The 12771-nt window shown below is 41.8% G+C and overlaps 1 long non-coding RNA gene across 1 annotated transcript in view; it reads right to left on the minus strand.

The window, feature by feature from the left end:
- The window catches only part of LOC113458827 (uncharacterized), a 33178-nt gene extending 20840 nt beyond the window's left edge, over window positions 1–12338 (minus strand). Inside the window, exons 1-2 of the long non-coding RNA XR_003379455.2 lie at window positions 12219–12338; window positions 83–248 (exon numbers count right to left, since the gene is read on the minus strand). This is a non-coding gene — a long non-coding RNA (uncharacterized LOC113458827). The remainder of the gene's footprint in view (window positions 1–82; window positions 249–12218) is intronic.
- Window positions 12339–12771: the final 433 nt, after the last annotated feature.

Below are 12771 nucleotides of genomic sequence, written 5' to 3' on the forward strand. Positions count from 1 at the left end.
GAGGGATGTGGGAATGCTTGTAATAACATTTATGAATATTATATGCTCCATCTACTTTTTGGAGTGCTATTGGAGTACTTACAATATTGCAAAGGGTTAATTCCAGTGAGGCATCTCAGCTTCGAGGAAGGGAAATGACATTGGGATAGTAGACCTGGTGATCAATTTGCTGAACAGGCAAGGCAGGCAATGCCTTCAAGTTTTAGCTCCCTTTGCTTTGGGTCTGGAGTACTGAGGAAGATAACATGCTGAAAAACAAAGATATGGAACAGGAGAAAGAAAAGTTCTCTGAGTAGGAAAGCAGGAACAAGACCAATTTTAGTTTGAGGTGACAGCTACTGTGATCCATGTCCACCTCTACCTCTTTCCACCAGGAACCACCTGAAATGCAGCCCATCATTATTTGTGGGCCTTTAACTTTCAATTAAAATAAAAACATCCCTTCATCATCCCATACTTCTTCTCTCTGTTTTGGCTACTTGGCACCATCCTGTTTCTCTTCTTAACATATGAAGTTTTTCATGTTTCCAACACTTCCTACATTTTCATCTGGCTTCATACTGGTCCTTAAAACCAAGAACTTCCAGAAATATTACTTGATTATTTGTCCAGTTTCTTGCCTTATCTCCCTCTTTTTGCATGAGTCTTTATCTTACTTAATGTTACACTATACTTCAAGGACGAATTGCATTAGCCCTGGATTTTCTTTTTCATAACCTTAGGTTAGACACTATTTCCTCGGTGTTTTGTTTCCTCAGATATGATTTTGATTGACTGTAAATTTTCAGTTTAGCTTTTACACACTTCCCACATGGATATATGGATATATCCATGCCTATAGATTGCAAGTTGGCTGCTTGGTTTACAGTGTAAGACAAGCTGTTAGAGTCCAATTTTGCTCAATTTGTGCTAAAGAGTAAGTAGTGCACAATTACAATACTGTTTTTTCTTGATGGCTAAAGCACTATTGACAGTCTCTTTCAAAGACCTTTTATGTAGCACATCTGAAAGACATTCAAAATCTGTATTGAGACACCTTTCAAAGTGCATCATGCTTCCTATGATTTAGTGATTTAGGGAGAGGGTAATAAGACACATCATTTTACCACTGATTTGCTCAGGCACTTGTGACAGATGCAGGAAAGCAGTTTGACTCTGAGTATGCAAATGAAAATGATGCTGACCCCACAAGGCATTATCTGTGCAGGAATGCACAGGCTCTACTTTGCAGGAGGGTACGACAGTAAAAATGTTTTTCCTGGTCCATGAAAAGTGTGAAAATACCTGGCCAAACAAATATTTACCGTGCAGGGATATTATAGAAAATGAACACTGAGTTTTCATTTTAACTCTCAAAAAAGTTACTGAGAATGATTTACGCTTTTTTGACCTCTGTTAATGTACTTTCATGAATGTACATTGGTTAAGGCAATATAAGCCTCTCCAGCACAACAGCTTTGTAAGTCCTGATTGATTCCTCACTCACCCTTTCAGTGGCATCTCCAGTTTCTCTATCTTTTCTCCCTCTCTCTGTCCTATTCTTTTAATTAAGAATTGTACTGCTCTTTGATTTTTTTTCTCATTTAATAGGCTGTGCCCAGTGGCATTAACTCTTGCTTTCCCTGACTGCTTTGATTTTTTTATTCCTTCATAACTGTATTAAGCAGAGTGAAGTTTCAGGAAGATATTACTGCCTATCCAGATGTGGTGGTTTGACCAGGAAGGAGTGGGAATTCTGGGAAGCTGTGGTCAAACCAATGAAGGTTTTGGGTTTGAGACTGGCACCCGGTGTAGCCAGTGGGGTTTGGACACACCTCCGAGAATACACAGGGGTTAAAAGCAGGGCACTGCCCTTGGCACGCTCTCTTGGGACGTCGCTGTAAAGAGGTCAGATCTCTCCCCCGTCCAGCCTTGCTGCTGGGCGGGGGAGGGCCAGCCATGCGGTAGGCCCGGGGCCTGGACAGAGATGGGAGGTGAGGGGCCTTCAAGGATGGAAGGGTGGAGGAGCCCCAAGAGACATCGAGACATCGGGCAGCCAGCTCCCCCCCCCCCCCCCCAGGAGGGAGAGAGAGGGAGAGTCGGCGGTGATAGCAGCCGGCCCAGGAAGAGAAAGGGGGGGGAAAAGGGTGCAGCCCGGCCGGCCGCAGCAGCAGCACTTGTGGGAGTATCATCTCGTCCCAGGACAGACAAAGACTGAAAACTTTTAACCCTTTCTTTCATGATTGGGGCCTTGCAAAAATGCTAATCCTCCTCGAAGCTGAATAAGAAGGGAGATAAGAGATGAGATGAGACAAGGACCTGGCCCGAAGAACGTGGAGATGAATTGGATGGGGAGAGATGATTTGGAGTGGCTTTTTTGGCTGGACTTTTCTTGTGGCCATGGACTCAGTTGTTCCTGTGACACAGACTGCATTTAGGGGGAGGCAGTGGCTCAAAACCAGGAGGGTTCATTCGTGAGGACCCCCCGGCCCCAGGGGGTTGGAAAAATATGGGGGGGACAGATGTCCCAAAGCAGAGACTGTGCCTTTTTGGAGTGAGACAAGGCATCCTTGAAAGACAACCCTAAAAGCAGCTCTGGTCCATGCCGTCAGTGGTGAGAGCACTGGGCATGGAAGGAAGATGTCACAAGCGGCAAAAGGACTTTTTCCGGGCGGTGCCGAAGTGACAAGGAAGCACACGAGGTTTCAGTGTGTTTCCAGGAGAAGCCTATGGAACAAGAAGGACTCCTTTCCTCTTCATGAACTGCAGTTTGAGTATACTAAAGTGTGGGGCCAAGGCTGGGCAGTTGTTTTGGGAGAATGTATCGGATTGGGAAAGTCAGGTAGTGGGGAGGGGGAAAGTTTTTTTGTAAGGTTTTCAATTTTTTTTTTCTTTTCCTTATAGTCTTTCCCTATTTTCCTGTAGTTTAAGTAATAAAGTGTTCTTTATGTTTAAGTTGGAGCCTGTTTTGCTTATTCCTGGTCACATCTCACAGCAGACACCAGGGTGAAGGCATTTTCATGGGGGGCACTGGCTCTGTGCCAGGCTCAAACCATGACACCAGAGAAGAATCTTGAACCCTCCACCTAGAGTGATAGATTTGTTGTGGGGCTTCTCAACATCACTTATCCAAGCTAACATTCTTCTTGCACCGGGATGTCAGTTCTACTCTGTGTGAAGGTCTGGTGTTTTTTTTTAATGGACATCTCAATCTCACATCACCTCAGAGGGATGAGCAGGAAAAAGTGTGTAAAGAGAAGTATTTCTATAAAATATAAGGGTCTTTCTTGATATTTGTTAAAATGCCTAATAAATTATTTGGTATCAGGAATTTTTTTATGTAAATAAGGTTTGCATTTGTTTATGAAAACTTTTTCTAGTGTCACATATTACTATTATTAAAGGTAGGAAATGGCTGAATTTTTTCTATAACAATGAGAAAAGTTTTATTAATCTTGTTTAGCACTTGACAGTCATGTTCTGATCAGTGTCATTCATTTAGTTTCTATAAGCCCATGAAAAAAGTTTATAAAAGTATGCAAGAAATAATTAGGTAAAAAAATGCACTTCCTAGCCAATCTGAAGCAAATAAGTACCCAGATAATACCAGGCTTACTCAAAGTGTCATGAGAAACAGCTGTTTGACCATGCTGATTTCATACTGAGGATTCCTGAGATTCCTGTAGGATTTGAGATTTTTACATGGTCTGGTAGCATGATAAGCATAGTACTTTAATAACCATCTTAGTAGTTTTCTGGTATCATTGTTATGCTGCAACAAATGTAATCTCTTTATTACCTGGTACCTTGCTGTCTGTGTAAGATCCAACAAGAGCATAAGTGCTGTAAAAAGCTGGTGCTCAGAAATCTTGAGGAGGGTGGGTGGTCATCAATTTCTCTGTGGAGAACCTGGTAAATAGTTAGGGAGATCTTTTCTCTCTCACTGTGGACACAAGGGCTTTTAAAGGTCTTTTGCCCTGATTTTGTTCAGCTGTCATGCTACTTTATAGATGAGTCACAAATGATGTCACAGGAGGAAGAAACTAAAATTCCTGGTGTGAACATCTTATACACGTGGCAAAGCATGACCAACAAAGAACAACAAAGTTGTGAAGTCTTAGTCTAAGGATTTGTAGGGAAAATTCAGGAGGGGTGTTGGAAAATGACCTATTAACATATTGGCACAGTAAAATAAAGCACTTTTTTTTCGATACAAATAGATTAGATCATAAGATCTGGCACCAGCACAAGTGGAACTGAGTTTTCTTGCCGTGAATCACCATTTTGCCTGCTTCACCATTCAAATGGCTTCATCATTGGCATTTGGACACCATGGAGAGGGCATCAACACCTTGATGGGAAGTCTGGATTTTGACTCTTCCTGGATGGCTGCTTGTCACAGCTTTTGTGTTGGTGCTGGGAGTTGCCACTGTCCCTGGAGGCAAGGAGACAAATAGGCTCACAGAGGGTCTGGTGAGGCTCCCACTCACACTACTGAAAGTTGATATTTGCAATCTAAATAGCTGCTGTCAATAGATATCTTTTCTGGGACAGGGGGTAGAGATTATTGAGGAGTCACATGTCTGGACAGGGATCAAAAACAGCATCCGTATTGTCAGTCAGGAAACTCTGCATAACATTGAGTGAAAACATGAGTAAAACATGCCCAACATGATTTTACTGGAAATGTCAGGCTTAGCTGATCTAAAAGTATTTTTGACAAGCCAGTGGTTCTTTGTAGTACTAGCTGGAACTTGCTTTGAAGTGACTTTGCTGCTTTTTTATACTGCAAAAGCTCAAAGGTCAGTAGATTTATCCATTCCAAGGTCTCTGTGGAGAGGTCAGCTCAAAGCTTCACTCTGTTTCACTCATTCAAACGAACACGAGGAGACTGCAGAGGTTACTTAGGAGATAGGATTACAGTGTCTGCAGTGTGGAGAAGGTGTGCCTCTCAATGTCCCTATTATAGCTGTTTCTATGTGAACAAATGACCCAATTCATAAACCAATCTTTCGTGAGATCAGCGTGCTCTACACAGAATCTCTAGAAATTTATCTACATTAATAATTAGCTGTATAAAGGTATTATCTACCATCAGATTCACAGGACTTGAGGGCTCTGCAGCCATCAAGGTAAGACCTGTAGAATATGAGAAACTGTATTTCTGAGAAATAGTTTGTCCTGAAAATTTTGGGTTTTGCCTCTGTGTTTGTTCATGTGTGTGTAACCTTTTGTTTCAGGCATGCATCCTCTTCTGCTTATCCACATTACCCTGAGATCAGACAACTGCAATGCATTCTACTTGCAGCTGTTTCAGGAGGGAATTTAACAGCATGAGCTATCCCACTTATCAAAGGCAGGGAACATTTAACAACAATGTGCCACAAACCACAGCAATTCCCAGTGGCCTCTTGGGTAGGATTCAAGGTGATAGCATTGACCTTTATAAACCAAAATGGTCTGGTCCAGCTTATTAGCACCTTCCCTCCATGCAACACTCCACAGCAGTAATTGAGAAAGGTTCAAGCTCAAAGTGTTTTGGAATATTGCTTTGATTGTGTAAAAGCTAGAGCTTTTCTTCTGCAAATTCTCCCAAGTATATCAGGTTTTGGGGGAGATTATGGAAAGGAGTCTAACAAGAGATAGATGGATTGTTCATCAGAATGGAATAGCACATTGTGAAAACATATATCTTCATGACTTTTCCTGTTGCTGGCAAGAAGTTTCATTTGACTTTGATTGAGTTGAAATCACTAGCCCACTGGCTCAGCAATTCATTCAGGAGAGCATCATTTTATCTGCAACACTGGAAGAGCAACTATGTGAGCACTATCCTGCTATCCTAAGAGTCAGGCTGTAAGGGCAGCCAGCCTCCAAATCTCTGTTAGTTCCTAACACAGGAACTATTTCCCAGACTTTGTGGTGGTAACTTTTTTAGAAGCAAGTAATTCAATTGCTTCAAAACAGGCACGTAAAAAAATAAAGTTAATTTTTCCATTTCATAAGTGTTGTAAATTAGAAGTCTTGAGTTTTAAACAAAAATTATCTAGACTTGCCCACAGGAAATTTTGCATTATTTTCTGTTATTCTCACAGATAACTTCCCTTTGAAGTTGGGTGGTCATGTCATCTGGTGCTTCATTCACAGCATGGAAAAAGCCTTAGGACACAGCCCAAGTGTGCCTGTAATAGGAGAGTGGAGCAGTTCCCAATCATTATAAAATTAAGGTAGGGTGGTTTCTCACCATATGTAAGTTGTTTGAAGAGAGAGTAGCATAACACAAAGGCACGGCTATGTCAGTGCCAGAAAGGGACCACAACTGGCTTTAGCATCCTTCACATGAAAACTCTCTGTGAGCTTGGAAGTGGCAAAACATGGAAATGGGGAAGCTTAGGAGGGATTTATCTGAGACCTGGAAACCTGGTTAAGGAGTTTTGTTTGCTGTGTCTGTCAGACTCTGTGCCATATCCAGTATGTCTGTAACAGTTCTCTGGAAAGCAGACTACTATGAATTAGAAAAGGGAGAGAAAAGGTAAAGATATTATCTGAAAGCAACTGCTAGTCTAACAGGATTCCTGTTATGCTACTGGATATTACAAGTCTTTGGCCTACCTAATAAGAGCCCATATCCTTACAGAAAAGAAAAAAATGCACAGAATTTTCAAGTTACTCAAGTCTTTCTGAGTAGCAACAGCTCCTGAAGGAATGACAGAAATGTTTTATCCTTCCTCCCTTCCCTGTTTATAGCTCTGACCTGCACTTCTTCAGCACTTCAAACAAAGGCAGAAACTCTGTATTTGCTCTGCCTGGATTTTGTTATTCCAGGTTCCTTGTGTGACAGCAGAGTCTTCTCAGATTGCTCTTATCTGTGTTGGCTTGTGGGGATGTTAAACCTCAGAGCCCTAAGATCCCACGCACCATCAGAGAAGCTATCACAGCACATGTTGGCCTCCCAAGATATAAACAAATCTTCTAGTATAAAAAGGCAATAAAACACAGAAAACTTTAATCTTTTGATAGTTTTATAGTGAATTGCTTCTCTGTGAAGTGTCCTAGATGGTGTTTCTCTGATAGGCACAAGATTGAGAAAGTAGGATAATACAACAATCCCTACACTTGCTTTTACCACCATTCTAACAGTGCACATAATTTCTAGAGCAACTTATCTTGTGTATTAAAACACACACACCTCTAAATATGTGCTAATATATTAAGCACAGAACTGTCTTACAACATCAATGGATATACAAAGAGCAAAAGATTTAAGTCAGGGGATAGAGTTAAAAGAAAAAATGTACCATGGAGATGATATCTTTTGTTTTTGGAGCATCCAGGGCCCCTGTTACCCAGATGAGCTCACGGCTCAAATAATGTAAAGCTCTATCTCCTCTGTTATGATTCTCCTTCTCACCTGTAAGCTGCCATCACTGTTCAGGTGGAAGCCCAGATTCAATCTGTCATTAAGCACATAAGCATGGGGATCATACTTCTCTGTAGTTCCTCTGTAGTCAAAGAAAGGTCTCTTCAGTCCACTTAAAAAATTGGATCACCCTTGTGAGTTCCCTGGCCCTCCTAGGACCAGAGGGGAACCCTGGAAGCCTATGCACACTTACCCAGCCTCTTGAATGCACTTTTGCCTCCTATACATCCAGGGACTGCATCTCCACCAAAGGCAATTCTTTCTTGGCCCACCCCTCCATCCTCTGGCCTTGATCTTGTGTGATGGCCACAAGCCATTGCCCATGAGATGTACAGTTACAAAGCAGGTGGATGCCATGCTAGGAAAGACTATGTGTGGAATGCTGAGGAGGCAATGGAGTGGAGAATGTGGAAGGGGCCTGGGTCTGGGATGTGCTTCCCCACAGGGGATGGATGCTTCCTAGCATGTGTGATACCCACTCACATACAGGTGAATTGTCTTTGCTGTCTTAGCCCTGCCCTGCTGGCTGCTGCAAAGGAAAGGTGCATAATCAGAATGGCCAATGTCTATTTTGCTATTTGAGGAGGAGACAAGAAGGTTGCACTGACCTTTAACAGAAGCCAATGTTCCCTGCAGGACAAAGCTTTAGTCTTAAGTTGCTCTAAATAGTCAGTGTGTTGAGAATGTCCTTATTCTGGGCTCTGGTGGTCCTGACTCACTGCCTTAGCTGAGGTCCCTCTGCCTGGGCATTTGGGGTGTGAAAGATGCTGCCTGGTCACACAGATCAGCAAATTCTCAGGCTTCTTGAAGTGTGTCAGCAAGTCTATCTTCATTGCTCTAGTAGTAGTAATAGAAAGGAATCCCAATTTAGTATATGGTACCTATAATTTTAGATAAAATCACTCACCCAAGCACAGTCCTTACTCCAATACTTTAAAACACACCAAACAAGTACATTACATACTTGGGAGAGTCCTTATACCAGTAGATTTCCTGACACGTGACATACATGTGAACTTTTACTTGCCTGTATAAGCACAGACACAGAAGTGCCTTATATACAAAGGAGACTGTCTCACGTTCCCCCTCTCTGAATGGTTTTTGTTCAGGTTTCTTCCAGCTCCCTGGTCACCTGAAACCCAGTCTGCTTCAGCCAGTACATAATCCTCAGCTGGTCCAATGCTGGAGAGAGGCTCTAATGCATCTCTCCACAGCCCTTCATCCTGTGGTGAGTGGCCCACTTCAGTCCCACTAGTCCCCAGCCCAGCCCTCAGGACTGGGGTCCATGCAGAAGCTCCCACTAGACAGCACAGCCCTGACATCAGAGGAGGTTGCTTTGTCCCTGCCATGTCCTCACAGAGTATTTGTTCCTGAGACTGTCCCCATTGCTGCTTGTGAGGGTCTCTGTCCTGCAGAAAAGCTTGGGGAAAAGGGTTGATGCTTTCTAAGAGTAACTCTTGGATTTAATTAGGAGTGCTCCCATCTCCCTTCCTTCCTTGTCTTCTGCTCTGAGAGTTACCCGCAAAATAGATTTCTGTAAAATCTGGGTAAAGCCCTGATCTGCTTTTGCTGGTGGAGTTACTTGAGGAACAGAATCAGGCCCACCAGCTATTTTTTTAGAAGAAAGAAATATATATTTCTCTTGCATCATGAAACTTCCTTGGGGAGATTTTGTTATGTTATGATCCAAGTCCTGCTATTTGGCACAGCAAGTAATTATTGTACAGTTACTGATTTTCTGACTCACTCCTTTGCAGATCCGTTCTGCTGCTTCGGATTCATTACAAGCCTCAAGGAGCTGAGCAGAAAAACAGCATGTCCCACCTTCACATGTCAGATAGTAAAGCTTAGTCATGCAGCTTAAAATAAAGTAAGCAAGGGGCAGATGGCAAAAAGGACAAAATGTGGCTTATTTAATCTGCCTGTGTTTGCAAGGAAGTAATTGTCTTTTAGGCTCCAGAAAACAGAGTGCTACCAGCAGACAAACAATGAAGTCTCTCTTTCCAGGGCACATATGACACTATTTGTATAGCTTCAACAGGAGCCTGCAGTTAATTCAGGGCTTTCAATAAAATTTACATTCACCATATGTAGAGGATAAAACACCTTCCTTGAATTTGGAAGCTGAATTGACCTGCTTCCCCTCCCTCATGTGATCAGTTCACCCAGAGAAACTGTAATCCTCTTCTGAGCCCATACAGTAAAAATGTCTTTAACAAAACAGACCTTCCAACATAAAACTATTACGTGAGGAAACAAAGCACTAAGTGGTACAATAACTTGAAACACATAATACTGTCAGAAACAATGACTGTAGGCCTGACAGTTTCCATCAAAGTGGTACCAATTTAAAGCTTTTAGTAAGTGCAATCATTAATGTACGCAAAGCTGTTAAGTAGTGAGTCAGAGTAACTTAGCTACATTTTGTTTTGCGCTGACAAACCACAAAAGAACAGCTCAAGTACTGGAAGTACAGTTGCTCATTAGATATTTACTTTTGCAAATACCTTTGGAGTTTATTCGGTTATTTTCAATGAAAGTGTACAGTGCAGTTCTGCACAGGCTGAAAGGATCTCTCTCTTGCCAAAGATAAATAGGACACATTTTAAACCATGTTACTGGTGAGAAGATGAGTCCTGAGCAAAAACAAGAAGAGGGATAGTACAAATCAAACTGCCTAAATGCTCTGAAAAGCTTCAGCTTTTAGATATTTTTGAGATGTTTTTGAGGGAGCCAGAGAGGCACTGGATAAATCTAGACGATGCTGCATTGTGATTGTACCTGTTGACAAATGGCAGCTGGGAGGTGTGCACAACTGGAGAAAACAGGGCACAGAAATCTGATGATGCCTACAAATTTATTCTACATTCCTAGATTTCCAGACTTGAGGTCCAGTAATTTCTAGGTGTCTTTATAAAACAGAGAAGGAGAAGGAACCATTAGGGAGAGGAAACATCAGCCATTATGAGGAGACATTCGAGCTGAAACTCTTGTAGAGGAAAATATTGGTGAGAGGGGAAGGTGTCTCATGGTTATAGAATCATGGAGATGACAGCTAACATTAACACAGCTCTTTCATTCACCAGTTTGTCCAGTCACTCAGTAACTACTGAAGAGTAGTTTTAAAACTACTACTAAAGAGTGTTTTAAAACACAAAGAAGGAAACTCTGGACAAGCTTGCACAGAAAGATAGTTTCAGCCGGTTCAAAGAAAAGATGGACAAATCCACAGACCAGCAGTATAGTAATAGAGTGAATAAATGAATGCACCCTGCATCATCTCTAATTTTGGGACTATGGTGAACAGATTAGAGGGGAGGGCCAGGTTGTTACTGTTGGGGCAGATCACTTGGCCAAATAGCCCATTGTTTAGGGTCAGCTGGGCATTCTTTTTTCCGATTCTTACTTCCTGGACTCTAGTGATAGACAAGGTGGTGTGCTCCTCAGCGCTAGGAATAAACATTGGCATTTTTATATGCAGAATTTTAGTAATGGTTCTCACTTGCTATCTAAAGCCTTTACTAGCTTTTGATTTTGAGGTTGCAGTCCATCTGGTGTTTAAAGATCTACTCCTGGGCTTCTCTTGAGGCATAATAAGCTTAAAAGTGAAGAAGAGCTCAGCACCACCTTCATCATTACCCTCAGGGAGAAGTTTTTCCTACCTTTTTCATCAAGCAGAGAACCTATTTTCTTGGAGAAAGGCAAAAAAGAGCTGAGATGATTACCTCCAGCAAAACTTTAGAGCAGATCACCATGTTGAGGCCAAGCATCAGAGCAGAGACCCAAGGCACAGTCCCCTCCTCTCCACATCTAAAAGATACTTCTCCTTTTGTATTAACAGCTGTAGAATTTTGGGGAGTTGGTTGGAAGCTGGGGTAGTGAGGTAGGATGAGAGATGTACAGCTGCTGCATCTGTGTCCTGTCCTAGGAATCCGGCATCTTCTCTGCAGAGCAGTTTTTATTTGTAAAGAGTTTCTCTTACAAGGAACATGATTGGCTTTGGTTACAACACTTGTTGGCTCAGTCTTCCCATTGCTCCTGAATGTTGCATCTCCCGGACCGATTGCCCTACCATGTTTCAATCTCCCTGGCTAAAGTACTGGGTTAATGTCAAGCGATACTTTCAAAGGCGTTTGTAACAACAAAATAGTTTAGTGATGTGAAAATCTGCCTGTTCATTGTAGGTCAAACACATTTACCTGCAGGTTACCTACTCAATTTCCTCATTACCTAATGATCTTCCTGGAAACCTAGAAAAGCCAGAAACTACTAGTGTGTGGCTATAGCAATGAAGTAAATGCAAAGGAGCATACTGAGAGAAGAAAAATGCCACTAATGTTTCCAAACCACCATTACAACAAAAGTAAAATAAATTTGGGGCTAGGTCAGAACCTTGGGTCAGTTCTGGTTTTGTCAAAACCAGATTATTTTTTCCTTAAAAGCAACACAGCAGAAGTGCGAATGTGGCATGTCGTGTCCTGTTGCAGCTCTCTGTACCTTACACTGTGCACAAATTTTATTTTGAAGATGATGGTGTTTGCCAAGGTGTCACAAATAGTTGTTATCCTCCAAGCCAGCAAGTTCCTAAAGCACCACCAATGCAGCAAAGTCTTATTATCTAACTTTTAAGTTACCTTGACTCAATTTGTTTCCTCTAAGGCTTTTCCAGGAGTGAAAATAATAATGATAGAAGAATGGTTCAAAAAGCAGAAACAAAACCAGAGAAGCATTTGGTCTTATCTTTTTAATTTTTTTTTAAATAGAGGCCTGGGGAAAAGACAAGTTAACTCTTCTGATAAAGAAAAGAGGTTAATCTTACCTCAGAAAGATTTTCAGTATCTGCCATCCAACTCCTCCTCTCCAAATTCAGGCACCTCTGTTAGTAATGTGGTGTCTGATTAGCAAAAGTATTTAGCAAGCTAATGTTCACTGTCCACAGCAGGAGGTTCACACAGCTTGGCTGATGAGAAATGAACTGCCTGGAGCTAGCTTTTAATGGCAACTAATTTCCCATATTTGATACTCAGCTCAGCCAACTAATATCTAGCTCAACCGTGACAAGACAATCACAGTTCCTTTTGAAAATCCTTTAATCTGGGATGCAAACCAGTATGCTCAAGGCTATAATGAACTTCTGAGATTATGTGCTGGCTATTTTATAGGAGGTATATTTTTCTCTTTTCTTTTTGCTTTTCTGCCTCAGAAAGGCTTAAGAATACATATTTTCATAGTTTCCTGCTTTTATGCAATTTGCTTAGCGCACAGAGATAATCTCCTCCTGAAAGTCAGTGACAAAAGTTTTAAAAGGACAAGTAAACAGCTTTCCCATCAGATAACCCAGAGGATGTGGCAGTTCACAACAGCACAACATC

The sequence above is a fragment of the Zonotrichia albicollis genome, chromosome 1, assembly GCF_047830755.1.
Source record: "Zonotrichia albicollis isolate bZonAlb1 chromosome 1, bZonAlb1.hap1, whole genome shotgun sequence".
Classification (NCBI taxonomy): domain Eukaryota; kingdom Metazoa; phylum Chordata; class Aves; order Passeriformes; family Passerellidae; genus Zonotrichia; species Zonotrichia albicollis.